General features: G+C 41.5%; 1 protein-coding gene and 1 pseudogene across 1 annotated transcript in view; both read left to right on the top strand.

Annotated features, from left to right (window-relative positions):
• The window catches only part of LOC141082449 (gastrula zinc finger protein XlCGF66.1-like), a 533,652-nt gene that overhangs the window by 197,562 nt on the left and 320,746 nt on the right, over nucleotides 1-15,344 (top strand). The gene's annotated exons all lie outside the window — the stretch shown is intronic.
• The window catches only part of LOC141082298 (uncharacterized), a 77,232-nt pseudogene continuing 72,055 nt past the window's right edge, over nucleotides 10,168-15,344 (top strand).

The raw sequence follows: 15,344 nt of genomic DNA, 5'->3' as shown, positions 1-15,344 counted from the left end.
AGAATCCGCAAAGAAACTCCTGGAAAGGGCGTCCGCCTTAACATTCTTAGTGCCCGGAAGAAAAGAGACCACAAAATTAAAACGCGTGAAAAACAAGGCCCACCTAGCCTGTCTAGGATTCAAGCGTTTGGCTGATTCAAGATAAATCAAATTCTTGTGGTCGGTGAAGACCACAACTTGATGTCTAGCTCCCTCCAACCAATGTCTCCACTCTTCAAATGCCCATTTCATGGCCAACAATTTCCGATTCCCCACATCATAGTTGCGTTCAGATGGGGAGAATTTTTGAGAAAAGAAGGCACCTTAGAAGTCACCAGATCTTTTTGGGACAAAACGGCTCCTGCACCAATCTCAGAAGCATCTACCTCCACCTGAAATGGGAGTGAGACATCAGGTTGCCGTAGAACCGGAGCAGAAGTGAATCTCCGCTTAAGCTCCTGAAATTCCGAGTGCCTCTGGAGACCAATTCACCACATCAGCGCCCTTTTTGGTCAAATCAGTCAGTGGTTTAACAATACCAGAAAAATTACTTATAAATTTACGGTAGAAATTAGCAAAACCCAAAAACTTCTGGAGAGCCTTCAAAGAAGTGGGCTGAACCCAATCATAAATGGCCTGTATCTTGGCCGGATCCATTTCAATAGCAGACAGGGACAAAATGAATCCCAAAAATGAAATCCTCTGTACACCAAAAAGACACTTCGATCCCTTAACATACAGAGAATTTTCCCTCAAAATCCGGAACACAGTCCGGATATGTTCCACACTGTCTTACGGATTTTGAGAATCCCAATCACTGGAAAAGATCAAAATATCATCAAGATAAATGATCAAAAACTTATCCACAAAGTCCCGGAAAATATCGTTCATAAAAGATTGAAAGACAGAAGGGGCATTAGTGAGCCCAAAAGGCATCACCAGGTACTCAAAATGTCCCTCCGGAGTATTAAACGCCATCTTTCATTCATCCCCGTGCTTGATGTGAATAAGATTATACGCCCCCCTGAGGTCAAGCTTGGTAAACCAACAGACACTTTTAACTCTGGAAAATAAATCAGTAATCAGGGGTAACGGGTACTGATTTGATACCAGAATGTACCGTACATCTAGGGTACTGATATTTAACAGTGATTTTGTTAAGGGAACGATAGTCAATACATGGCCTTAATGAACCATCTTTCTTGGCCACAAAAAAAAACCCAGCACCTAAAGGTGAAGAGGATGGTCTAATATGACCCTTCTCCAACTACTCCTTGATATAAGATCGCATAGCATCATGTTCTGGTACCGATAAATTGAAAAGCCGACCCTTGGGAAATTTACACCTGGGCATTAACTCAATTGCACAGTCATAACTCCTATGAGGAGGCAAAGACGCAGACTTACTCTCACTAAATACATCAGAAAAATCTGCCAAATAGTCAGGAATATCATGAGACTGGAGAGAGGTGGAGAAAACAGGAGTGTCCCTAAGAACACATTGACAACCCCAACTCACCACAGACACAGATTTCCAATCTAAAACAGGATTATGAGTTTGCAAGCAAGGAAAACCCAGAACAATAGTATCATGCAAATTGTGCAGCACCAAAAATTTACAATTTTCTTGGTGGTCCGGGGCGACCCGCAATATCACCTGGGTCCAAAACTGGGGTTTATTCCCCGCCAAAGGAGTAGCATCAATACCCCTCAAAGGGATAGGAGTCCGCAGGGGTATCATGGGAAAACCACAACGTTTAGCAAAGTCCAAATACATCAGATTCGAAGCTGCTCCTGAATCTACAAAAGCCTTAGCAGAAAATGTAGACAAGGAGCAGATCAGGGTAATCGCCAAAAGAAACTTAGGCTGTACATTTCCCACCGCAAATGCGTGAGCAAAACGCTTTTCTCGTTTAGGGTGGACAGAAATAGTATGAGAGGCGTCTCCACAGAAAAAACACAGCTGATGATGATGACTGGCTGAGTGGAGTTAATGACTGGATATAAGGCTGCCGACGCCCTTCTGGCCTGCGGGTGATTTCTCTGTGGACTTCTAGGAAAACAGTCTGATTCCTGCTCATCTAAAGCTAAGATTTCTGCTTTGCCTTTTTGCATTAGTGTTTTGTTTTCCTTGCTTTTCTGGATTCTGCCATTCCCTGCTGGGGTGAGCTGAATCTCCTTTTGCCTGTTGCTCTGTCTTCAGAATAGTCCTGAGTACTGACATAGCCTTTTTTGAAGCCTAGCGTCTTCAGGGCCTTTTTTACTGTCAGTTTGTTGGCTCTTATTTTCATAGGTTTTTTCACGGATTGCAGACAGCAGCCTTCCTGTCCTTTCCTATCTAAGCTAGCTTGGGCCCCATCTTTGCTCAGTCTATCTTTCTGTCTGTGTTTTGTTCTTTCTTCTTGCTTCACCGTCATTATATGTGGGGGGCTGCCTTTTGCTTTGGGGCCTGCTCTGGGGCAGTTTAGATTTCCCTTTCTGTCTTTAGGCTATGTAGTCCTCCGGCTGTGATCGAGGGGCCTAGGGCATCGTAGGAGCCCCCCACGGCTACTGCTAGTTGTGTTGATAGGTTCAGGGGTCTGCAATCCGATAGCTGCCAACTTCTCTGGTTTTCTGGACTTAGCTAGCATTTCTATTTTTGCCTCCTATGGTGACTCAATCATAACACCCAAGGCTTGAAAAAGCGCGTCCACATTAGCCAGAATAAGATCTCCGGTTTCAAAGAAAAGGCCCAATCCTGGGGATCACCACGCAGCAGGGAAATGACAATTTTAACCTGCTGCACCGAGCTCCCCGATGAGTTAGGTTTCAAAGCAAAAAATAGTTTACAATTATTCTTAAAATTCAAAAATTTAGACCGATCCCCAAAAAACATCAGGAGTAGGGATTTTTGGTTCAACAGCAGATGAATGAGCGAGATAGGCAGAAATTACTCGCACTTCAGCAGCGAGCTGCTCAACGCGATCAAACAATTGCTTAGTCTCCATTTAGAGAAAAAAAAATCTCCTCCTGCAGCCCCAGAAAAAAGAGGAAAAAATATATTAAAAAAAATCCTGACACTTTTTTTTTTTTTTTTAAATTCCTTCCTTTTTTGGAGTACACTAGAGTCTACAGTTGGGCTGGTGATTCTGTTATGAATGGGTCACCGAGGAGGAGAGCAGGTCCAGGCTAAGCCACAGAAAACCAGAGAGGTTGGTACCTAAGCGGATTGCAGACCCCTGATCCTATCCACACAACTAGCAGTAGCCGTGGAGCGTACCAACGATGATCCTAGACGCCTTGGCACAGCTGTAGAGCTAACTAAGCCTAAAGCAAGAAAGGGGAAATCTAAACTGCCCCAGAGCAGACCCCAAAGGAATAGATAGCCCCCAAACATATATTGTCGGTGAGAGAAGATGAAAACACAAACACAGGCAGGAAAATAGACTGAGCAAATGAGGGGACCCACACTGACCAGACAGGACACGATAGGAAAGGCACTGTCTGCAATCACGCAAAAAAACCCTGCAAAAAGTCCAACACGTCTGATGCAAAAAACACTGAAGTCACACTACTTCGCCCCCCACTATATCAGCACTCTGGTCTCTTTTTGCTCTGCTTTCAGAATATACCAATCTAACGGGATAAAACAAACTGGCACAAGCAGTAACATATGGGCGGTGATTCAGCACAGCCCCAGCCGGAGCTGGCTGACCCGCACCAAGAAGAGATAGACAAAACCAGATCAAATGCAAACAGAATAGCAAATAAACCACTTAGCTGAAAATGTAGGGACAGAGCTGGAGAAATCAGACCTCAGGAGGAACAGGAAGCAAATCACCAGCAGGGATAGAGGAGTCGGTTGTCTTAAATCACAATCTGAAACCCCAGATCTCCAATCGTCATCATCAATATCAGGTGGCAAGCCTTTGTCAATCAGATCAGCTCCATTACCTCCAGTAACCACCAGAGGGAGCCCAGAAAGAGAACTCGCAGCCCCTCTGTCGATCTGCCTAGCTCCACTACCTTCAGTAATAACCAGAGGGAGACCAGAAAGCGAATTCACAACAGTCTATAATATTGTGGCTATTTTGAGGCTTAGAAAAAAAATTTACAAATGACACTGGCGGCGCCTATCCAGTAGCATCTATCTCTTACTTATAGATGGTACTGTGCAGGCCCCTCCATCACCGGTGACATTTTTCTGGATGTAATTTTTTTATGTAAAATAGGGGGCAGGTCACTGAAGGATCAGTGTCATAAGCCAATACAGATGAATATGTACGCAGAGCACAACATAAGTCCCCGCACACAGCCACTCCCACAACCACTCCCACAACCCCACCCCGAAGCATGAGAATCTTATTAATTGAAAGCTACAAATACAGATTAAACAATTACTATCCCGCAGCTGTCCAGAAAAGGCACACCTATTAGAAGCGCCAATTCCAACGCTTTGCCATGCTCTTCCCACTTGCCCTGTGTTTTGTTTTATTTCTAATAAAAGACTGGCTGTGTTTTTATTTACCATATAACTATAGGATTAGTAATGGATAGGTGTCTTATAGATGTCTCTCTATTACTAAGCCATGGGCTTGATGTCACCTGACAATACAAGGGTGACATCAACCCCACAAATATGAACCCCAATTGACATCACTACAGGGCAAGTGGGAAGAACCGGGCAAAGCGCCAGAATTGGCGCATCTAATAGATGTGCCTTTTCTGGGCAGCTGCGGGCTGCTATTTTTAGGCAAGGGGTCAATATCCATGGACCCTTACAAGCCTGAGAATACCAGCCCCCAGTTGTCAGCTTTAGCAAGGCTGGATGTCAAAAATGGGGGGGGACCCCACGCGGCTTTTTAATTATTTATTTAAATAATTAAAAAAAACTGTTTTGGGACCCCTCTATTTTTGATAACCAGCCTTGCTGAAGCTGACAGCTGAGGGTTGCAGCCCCCAGTTGTGAGTTTTGCCAGACTGGTTATAGAAAATACAAGGGAACCCACGCCATTTTTTTCATTCATTTATTTAGTTATAGTGCAGGCGATGGGTGAGGAATACTCCCATCATCCGCTCCTGCTGTCACTGTTTTTAGCAGCAGGTGTAGGTTGATGGGAGTAATAGTCCCAAAAGCCCCCACCTGCTGTCATCATTCTGACTAACTCTCATCATTCTCCCCGCCAGCAGAGCAGAGGAGAATGATGAGAGCATCTTCAGCACCCGCCACCGTGGAACAGCGCTTACTGTAGCGCTTCTTCTGTGTCGGCCATCCATGTGGTACTGATGCTGCACATGGTTGTCACACGTGTGCCACCAGTATTACACACAATGGACATCTCTGGTACCGGAAATATCAGGACGTGTGAAATCGGCCTTATACACAGTTCTTTTTAAATGCCGAATATTTCTTCTTGAAACTCATCTGACAGAAAATATTGGAGCTTACGATAGTTTAGATTGTGAAGTCTCCGAAACCCATACGTTAATTACACCAGAGAGGTTTCGCCACTAGCTGCTCATTTATTACTGATGGAGACTGTGGAGTTTGATTGTTTCAGTAGTTCCTAATCAGGCCCCATTATTAATATCTGACATGTGTCACTTTATGTGGTGGTAAGTTTGGAATTCTTCACAAAGGATAATAGAAAACAAATGGATCTTACAAATTATTTTCCAGCTTCGCACTATGCCCTACATACGGTTGTAGACTACTGTCTGGGCACATGGCAGTGTTCAGAAGGGAAGGAGCGCCATTTAGCTATTTGAATGCAGATCTAGCTGGAATAGTTTGCAGACACAATGTATTCGGAGCACTGTTCGTGGTCAACTGGCAGCTCAAAAGATGTCCACCAGAAGGCACTATCTTCTCTGCTGTCCATATCCCAAGGATCAGGGGCGTATCTGGGGGGGCAGCCGGGGCAGTTGCCCCGGGCGCAGCTGGCAGGGGGCGCAGTTGGGCCGCCTAATGCAGCGGTCCGCAGTGTCCTCCCTGGCGGCTGCGTTCTGCCGCCCCCCCGGCCTGAGAGTCGGTGGTTCTCTGTATCAGCTGTCAAGCTGACAGCTGGCGCAGAGAAGGTGCGCGTGCCAGCTCCCAGGGAACAATTGCACTGGCGTCTATATAGATGCCAGTACAATTGAAGCTCTGACCGCCGGGCCATAGCGAAGTCAGCAGTGTGATCAGGTCATGTGATCACACTGCTGACGTCACTCCCTGGCGTCCAGAGCGAACGCTGGTGGTAAGTGCTCCACTGTGGAGCTGAAGACACCGAAGATGGGGGGGCGTTAGTGTGGGGGGGTTAATGAGTGGGGATGGGGGTTAATGAGTGAGGATGGGGGTTAATGAGGGGATGGGGGTTAATGTGTGGGGGGTTAATGAGTGGGGATGGGGGTTAATGAGTGGGGATGGGGGGTTAATGTGTGGGGGGGTTAATGAGTGGGGATGGGGGTTAATGAGGGGGGTTAATGAGTGGAGATGGGGGTTAATGTGTGGGGGGTTAATGAGTTGGGAAGGGGGTTAATGTGTGTGGGGGGTTAATGAGTGGGGATGGGAGTTAATGTGTGGGGGGGGGAGCCAAACCAAATTCTTGTCCTGGGTGCCAGAAAGCCTAGATATGCCTCTGCCAAGGATTGACTTGCTCATCTAACACCATTACATGGATCTGGACTTACACTGGGACCCCTAGGCTTGGACCATGGTGTTACCTGCTATTCTGTGGTGTTAGATAGCAAGAGGCATAGTCAGGTAGCTGGGTCAGAACCAGAAGGACAGAATCAGAAGACACAAGAGTAGTCAGTAAATGGGCCACGGTCACAACAGGGAATAAATGCACAGAAAAAAGATGAGAAAGGGTCCAGCTTCACAAAAAAGTCCAATTTATTGTTTAAAAATAAGTCCAGAACAAAAAAGAAGAAATTCGTTCACATGAGTAACAGATGGTGGGTTACGTGTTTCGAACAAAAGCTTGTTGTTTCTCAAAGCTACTTCCCCTGGCTGTTACTACAATTTATACTCATTTCACCCAATAAAGTCAAATTTAAAACACATGTGAAAAGAAAAAAAAGGAAACAAAATAACTATAGTGCACAAATAATTATATATACATAAAAAACGGAAGGAATTATGAAATCCATATAAAAAGAAAAGGCAGGCATTTATATAAAAAAAGAGAAAAAATGAAAAAAACATATGCATATAGATTACAATTACATTAATACCATCAATAATGGAACATCATTTCTCTTCTGGCATTCCATCCATTGGGAAAACGTGTTCAGATAAGAAAAATCCAGTATGCTTCTCGTGTTAGAAGACGTTTCTTTAAATTTCCACCTCTTGTGTGTGGCATTATTTTCTCGATACCCATAACACGAAAAGATTCAGTACTTCTTTGATGTTCATTAATGAAATGTCTGGATGCAGATGAAATAGATCGATTATCACTAGAAGGAGATGAAATATCGGTTATGTGCTCAGATATGCGAGTCTTGAGCGTGTGAGGTGTGCAGCCCACATATCTCAGATTACACTCTGAATAGACAAATATATTACGTTCTTACTATTACAATTAATATATTGTTTTATTATATGCTCATTGCAATTGGTGCTATCAAAAAAGAGTGGACAATGTCGGACTGTGCACATGTTCTGCATTTAGATGTGCCACAACGATAAAAACCGCAGCAATGCAACCATGTCTGAGACAACATATCCAATAGTGTTGGCTTTTTTTGCAACCACTTGACAACCTTTGGGCAAAATATTAGATAAAACGTCATCTTCAAATAGAACGGGTCAATGTTTTAGAATAAGTGTCTTAATGGTATTGAACTGAGAACTGTACTGAACAGAGCATACAATTGTATCTTGATTTTTATCATTATCTGCCCTAGGTAACAACATATCATGTCTTTTCTTTTTGTGCACAATTTTCTTTGCTCTATCAAGACACCAATTAGACTAACCTCTTTTTCCCAACTTGTCACAACATGAATTAATTTCCTTTTTCAAGATATTGTCATCATTACAATTTCTGGTAATTCTAGTCAGCTCCCCCACTGGTATAGATTTAATAGTATGCCTGGGGTGGTTACTAGAAGCATGTAGTATACTATTACCAGAGAGTGGTTTACAGAATGTAGCAGTGCTGATAACAGCACCTGCAACACCCTTCAGTGTGCGGTCCAAGAATGAAATCACATGTGGGTCAGTCACAGATGTAAATTTTAGATTGAAATCATTAGAATTAAAATACTCCACTAATTCTGATATAGCAGACACATCACCACTCTAAATAAGGAGTGTATCATCGATGTATCTGCCATACCAGAAAATGCTGGACAAAAACGGATTGTTGTCAGAATATAGAATTACCTCCTCCCAATGCGACATGACAAGATTAGCCACCGATGGCGAGTGTTTGCCGCCCATTGATACTCCTCTGCATTGCAGAAAAAAGTCCCCATCAAAGAAGAAATAATTATGAAGCATCAGAAAATGAATAACCTGCACAATATAATTACATAATTCATTAGTATAATCACTTTATTTGTACAAGTGAAATTCTAGTGCTCTAATTGCAATGTCTTGGGGGATAGAGGTGTAAAGGGCAGTGACATCGCAGCCAATCCACTGAAATTCACCGTTCCAAACCACATTTGAAAATTGATGTAGTACGTCTTTTGAGTCTCTCAAGAACCCCAGAACTCGTGTAACCAGTGGTTGTAATAAGAATCTGCCCACTGGCTGAGGTGTTCAGTGAGAGACCCAATGCCCGATACAATGGGGCGCATGGGGGGTGGTGATACACTTTTATGCACTTTAGGTAACCCATATATTGTAGGAATAATAGGGAAATCAACTTTCAAAAAATCTACCTGTGCTTTCGAGTTTAAACACCGTTCTATGAAAATCCTTTGTGGGATCATGAGGCAATTTTCTGTATGTAGAACTGTCACTTAATAAAGCATTCATTTGATCTCTGTATTGGGCGGTATCCATGATCACGATCAGACCACCTTTATCTGCTTTTTCAATTGTTATTTTAGTTGTTTTTTTAATTTCATCAATGGCTCTCTGCTGTTTGTGACTCAAATTACTTTTTTACCTCTGTGCTTTAATTGTTACATCCAGCTCTCTGAGTTTCCCACTTCATGACATTTTGAAACTTGTCCATGCACTCAGCTCTGGACTGGATGGGATAAAAACTCGGATTTTTTATGCATAAATTTTCTGCTTGAAAAACATCCCTAGAAACAATGGTATTAGTGGAATATAACTCATTCAAATTCTTTAATGCTATCTGCTCAGAGAAATTGAGACCATTATATTCATTATGTGCAGAAATATTCGTAACAATAAGATCCGGTTCTTGTGCAAAGACACAAGAGTAGTCAGTAACCGGGCCACGGTCAAAGCAGGAGACAAATACACAAGCCGGAAGCTGAGCACAGAGGACTGAACCAGAGGAGAACAGCGCTGTATCTGGCAGATTCCGGCCATGTGCTTTGCGCTTTAGTAGGGTGTGGTACTTTCCAATTGGCTGAAGTAGGGAGCAGATTACTCCAGCTGGACAGCAGGAACAGATCCCAGATGAGATTGGACACACCATATGCAGAAGCCCTAATATAACTAAATGACAGAAAACCAGAACAGTCATAAAGTGATTCCATGTTATTAATTAATTCACTGAGGGTTATAATCCTTAGGAGGAGTGAATATTTTGACTACACAGCCACTTTCCGGAAATTAACACACAGTGGATGTTGGAGAGTGAAAATTACACATTTGCCATTTTATTACCCAGCACATAGTGCCCAGATTGTGCTCCAGGAGACACCACAAATTAAGTGGGTTCTTATCAATGTAATATTGCTAAATAAAGGGATCCTAAATGTTGTTTGCGCACACTGCAAGACTACGAAGTGAGAGCGGATTTTGCTGGATTGGTTTATAGAAACCCTGTTGCTTTTCAACAGCGTTTGAGCCCCTAAAAGTGTGGGAACCTCTGTTTTTCCATTGACAGATGATGGACCTGAGTGGGGACTTGTTTTTTGTGAGATGAGAATTGGTATTTTTTTTGCCTACATAACATTGATTGGTTTCTTTTTATTTGATATTTGGGAGGCAGAATGAACAAACAGTTGAACACCGCACACTACTGGCTCATCCAACAAGGTTTTCTATTAGACTGTGAACTGTTTTTTACATAGCTTGCCATTTTTATGGACAGTTTAAGTAGAAATGTTCAAAATGATAAAACTCAAGGATATTTTATTAATTTTTTTTTTATCTTAGCAGATGACTGTACCAGGAGATCAGAGGGACAGCTGACATCTTCAATTTTTAAATCTGATGATCTTGAGATCCTACAAGATACAACTGAAGTGATTACTATTACTCCAGATATATCATCATCCATTCACAGCAAAGATCTGTCATATAAGCCTATGAAACAGGTCCCATCTTCTGATTCATTGATGACTACTAAGGAAAATCAAAGTCACAAAAGAGACAATAAAAAACAAACTGCTCCTAAAGCAAAGAAGTCATTTTCATGTTCAGAATGTGGGAAATGTTTTAATCATAGCTCAAAATTGGTTAGGCACCAGAGGACTCACACAGGGGAGAAGCCCTTTTCCTGTTCAGAGTGTGAGAAATATTTTACTCAGAAATCGGACCTTGTTGCTCACCAGAGAATTCACACAGGAGAGAAGCCTTTTTCATGTTCAGAATGTGGGAAATGTTTTAAACAGAAATCAGACCTTGTTATTCACCAGAGAATTCACACAGGGGAGAAGCCTTTTTCATGTTCAGAATGTGGGAAATGTTTTAAGTGTAACTCAAAATTGGTTAGGCACCAGAGGACTCACACAGGGGAGAAGCCTTTTTCCTGCTCAGAATGTGAGAAATGTTTTAAACAGAAATCAGAGCTTGTTACTCACCAGAGAACTCACACAGGGGAGAAGCCTTTTTCATGTTCAGAATGTGAGAAATGGTTTAATCATTACTCAAACTTGGTTAGGCACCAGAGGACTCACACAGGGGAGAAGCCATTTTCCTGTTCAGACTGTGGGAAATGTTTTAACCAGAAATCAGAATTGGTTATTCACCAGAGAACTCACACAGGGGAGAAGCCTTTTTCCTGTTCAGAATGTGGGAAATGTTTTAAACAGAAATCAGACCTTGTTATTCACCAGAGAATTCACACAGGGGAGCTTTTTTCATGTTCAGAATGTGGGAAATGTTTTAATCTTAACTCACATTTGATAAGGCACCAGAGAACTCACACAGGGGAGAAGCCTTTTTCATGTTCAGAATGTGGGAAATGTTTTACTCATAACTCAAATTTGGTTAGGCACAAGAGAACCCACACAGAGGAGAGGCATTTTTCATGTTCAGAATGTGGGAAATGTTTTAACCAGAAAGAGAATCTTGTAAGACATCAGAGCAGTCACACAGAGGAGAGGACTTTTTCATTTTCTTAATGTGGGAAATATTTTACATGGAAATCAATTGTTAATAAACATCAAAGATGTCACATAGGGGAGAAGCCTTTTTTTGTTTAGATTGTTGGAATTGTTTTAACCAAAATTGGATTTTCTTAAAGGGGTTATCGCTTTTCATTCCTCTTTGCTGACAAAAGGATAAAAGTAAACTTTATTACTTCCAAATGTAAATCTATACCCATAATTCACTCCCTGAAGGTTAGTCAGAAGGTGACTAATAGAAAAAACATATCTCACATCTCAATATATAGGGTGAGGTGATGTTTACACACACACTCTCCAAGCCTTTCATTTCTATGGGTTTCATCGTCTTCACCAAAGGCGTCATCAGGAGACTATTTAATATTGACCTATGTTCAAGCTGGACTAGACGAAAATAAAAACTAAAATCATGTATCATGTGATCTGAAACAGTCAGAAAACTAGCCCCATATTGGCAGATCCGAGACCTCAAACTATATAGTTCGTAAGTTTATGAGCCCCTCCAGTGTCAGGAATAGATAGTATGTGACAATACAGTATAATTCTTGTGTTTTTCTCCTATAGGGACTGCCCTAGTTTGGTAATGTAACTGCTGTTAATTAGTAGTGCAGACAAATTGTCCTAGACTAAACTCAGTCTTCAGACGGCCCAATATGTACCACTCAGGGAAAACTTACCTGCTCCAAAGATCATTATTATTATTTATTATAGCGCCATTTATTCCATGGCGCTTTACATGTGAGGAGGGGTATACATAATACATACAAGTACAGTAATCTTAAACAATACAAGTCATGACTGGTCCAGGATGAGAGAGGACCCTGCCCGCGAGGGCTCACAATCTACAAGGGATGAGTGAGGATACAGTAGGCGAGGGTAGAGCCGGTCGTGCAGCGGTTTGGTGGATCGGTGGTATCATTAGCAGCTTCTAACTAATGGCCATGCTGTGGTCTGTCAGGGAATGAGTGCAATATCGTTATAAAGACTAGGGATATGTGCAGTCATAATGCCTGGGAGATCTGTGCCATTATTTAGTATGAATATGGAAATTATCTCTGAAAGGTAAGTGTTCCCTGAGTGGTATATACGGGATTATCACATACTATCTATTCCTGACACTGGAGGGGCTTATAAACTTACACAGTATATAGTCTGGGGTCGCCCAATATGGGGCTAGTTTTCTGACTGTTTCGGATAACACGATACATGATTTTAGGGTTTTCTTTGTCTAGTCTTGCTTGAATATACAGTTGTGCTCAAAAGTTTACATACCCCGGCAGAATTTTTGCTTTCTTGGCCTTTTTTTCAGAGAATATGAATAATAACACCAAAACTTTTTCTCCACTCATGGTCAGTGGTTTGGTGAAGCCATTTATTGTCAAACTACTGTGTTTTCTCTTTTTAAATCATAATGACAGCCCAAAACATCCAAATGGCACTAACCTTCAGGGGGTGAATTGTGAGTATAGTTTTACATTTGGGATTAATAAAGTTTAGTTTTATCCTTTTGTCGATGAATCTTCTAATCAAGGGATAAATATATTTTTTTTTTTCTCAGTGAACTCATTCCTCATGTTTGGCCTCATTAAAATAAAAACACTCATACTCCGCTGGCGTGCCGGCTCCACTTCAGTGGTGTTGAGACTCACTGTCCCGGGGCTTATGTGAGGTTCTCACATCACACGAGCCCTGCACCCAATCACCGGCAGCTTCACTGTTCCTGCCTTCGGACGTATTGGACATCAACATGAAGCCAGGGCTGCGGCTGCTCTCTGACGGCTTCATGATGCTTGATTTGTCCGAAGGTGGGGACAGTGACGTCAGCGCTGATTGGGCACAGGGCTCACATGATGTAACAACATCAAAAGAGACAGAAGAACACAAGTGCCGACACCACTGAAACTGAGCCAGCATGGGAGGTTTGTGTAAGTGTTTTTATTGTAACAGGTCCAAACATGAGGAATGAGAAGGGGTTGTCCAACTAGTTGTCAACCTTTTTAAACATTAAAACTCCCACACAGGGAAAAGTCATTATTATACCGAGAGTGTGAGAAATGAATTACAGGAAAATCGTATTTTGTTGACCTTCAAAAATAACTCAGACGAGGAGAACCTATATATATTATTCACAAATTGTACAAAAACATGATGCACGCGGCGTGCGTTCAAGGATGGAATATTATATGGGAGTTTTATAGGATAAATTCAAGGTGAGAATATTATATGGGAGTTTTATAGGATAAATTCAAGGTGAGAATATTATATGGGAGTTTTATAGGATAAACTCAAGGTGAGAATATTATATGGGAGATTTATAGGATAAATTCAAGGTGAGAATATTATATGGGAGTTTTATAGGATAAACTCAAGGTGAGAATATTATATGGGAGATTTATAGGATAAATTCAAGGATGGAATATTATATGGGAGTTTTATAGGATAAATTCAAGGTGAGAATATTATATGGGAGTTTTATAGGATAAACTCAAGGTGAGAATATTATATGGGAGTTTTATAGGATAAATTCAAGGTGAGAATATTATATGGGAGTTTTATAGGATAAACTCAAGGTGAGAATATTATATGGGAGATTTATAGGATAAATTCAAGGATGGAATATTATATGGGAGTTTTATAGGATAAATTCAAGGTGAGAATATTATATGGGAGTTTTATAGGATAAACTCAAGGTGAGAATATTATATGGGAGATTTATAGGATAAATTCAAGGTGAGAATATTATATGGGAGATTTATAGGATAAATTCAAGGTGAGAATATTATATGGGAGTTTTATAGGATAAATTCAAGGTGAGAATATTATATGGGAGTTTTATAAAATAAATTCAAGGTGAGAATATTATATGGGAGTTTTATAGAATAAATTCAAGGTGAGAATATTATATGGGAGTTTTATAAAATAAATTCAAGGTGAGAATATTATATGGGAGTTTTATAGAATAAATTCAAGGTGAGAATATTATATGGGAGTTTTATAGGATAAACCAAATACCAACAGAAAATAAACGACCCAAAACAAATATTTATCAGTAAAAATAACTCATCTTTATTAGGTAAAGTATAAAAGAATTGCACCATTTTCCAATACCCGTCGCATCTCCATTTTTCATGCTCTTGGGTTGGGTGAAGGTTTATTTTTTGTGTGCCGAGCTGACGTTTTTAATGAACACCATTTTGATGCAAATACAATCTTTTGATCACCCGTTATTGTATTTTTATGCAATATTGCGGCGAACGAAAAAAAACGAAATTCTGGCGTTTTGGCTTTTTCTCATTACGCCATTTAGCAATCGGTTTAATTATTTTTTTATATTGATAGATCAAGCGATTCTGAACGCGGCGATACCAAATATGTATATGTTTTATTTTCTTTGTATTGTTTTATTTTGAATGGGGTGAAAGGGGGTGATTTGAACTTTTATATTTTTTTATATATTTTTAAAACCTTTTTTTCCAGTTCACTACCTGACATCACCATGGGGAGGACGTCCTTCTTACCCTCAGTGGGACAGGAACAATGAGCGGTTAAAAGGACACTCCCCTTACCACTAGTGTTGAGCATTCCGATACCGCAAGTATCGGGTATCGGCCGATACTTGCTGTATCGGAATTCCGATACCGACTTCCGATATTTTTTCAATATCGGAAGTCGGCATCGGAATCGGAAGTTCAAAGTTGATTGACAGCCGAAATGACGTCATCATGATGCGCGGTGTGTGCGCATCATGATGCGCCGTCATTTCGGGCCTTCCGGGGGTCTCTGCCGGCCTGCCGGGGGGCTGTGTGGACTGCCCAGGGTCTGTACCGGCCTGCTGGGGGGCTGTGCCGGCCTGCCGGTGGTCTGTGCACCCTGTGGGGGTCTGTACCGGCCTGCCG

The sequence above is a fragment of the Dendrobates tinctorius genome, unplaced genomic scaffold (genome assembly GCF_039654945.1).
Source record: "Dendrobates tinctorius isolate UK_male_01 unplaced genomic scaffold, ASM3965494v1 ptg000017l, whole genome shotgun sequence".
Classification (NCBI taxonomy): domain Eukaryota; kingdom Metazoa; phylum Chordata; class Amphibia; order Anura; family Dendrobatidae; genus Dendrobates; species Dendrobates tinctorius.
The sequence above is the reverse complement of the archived record's forward strand: the minus strand, read 5'-3'. Positions and strand labels throughout refer to the sequence as shown.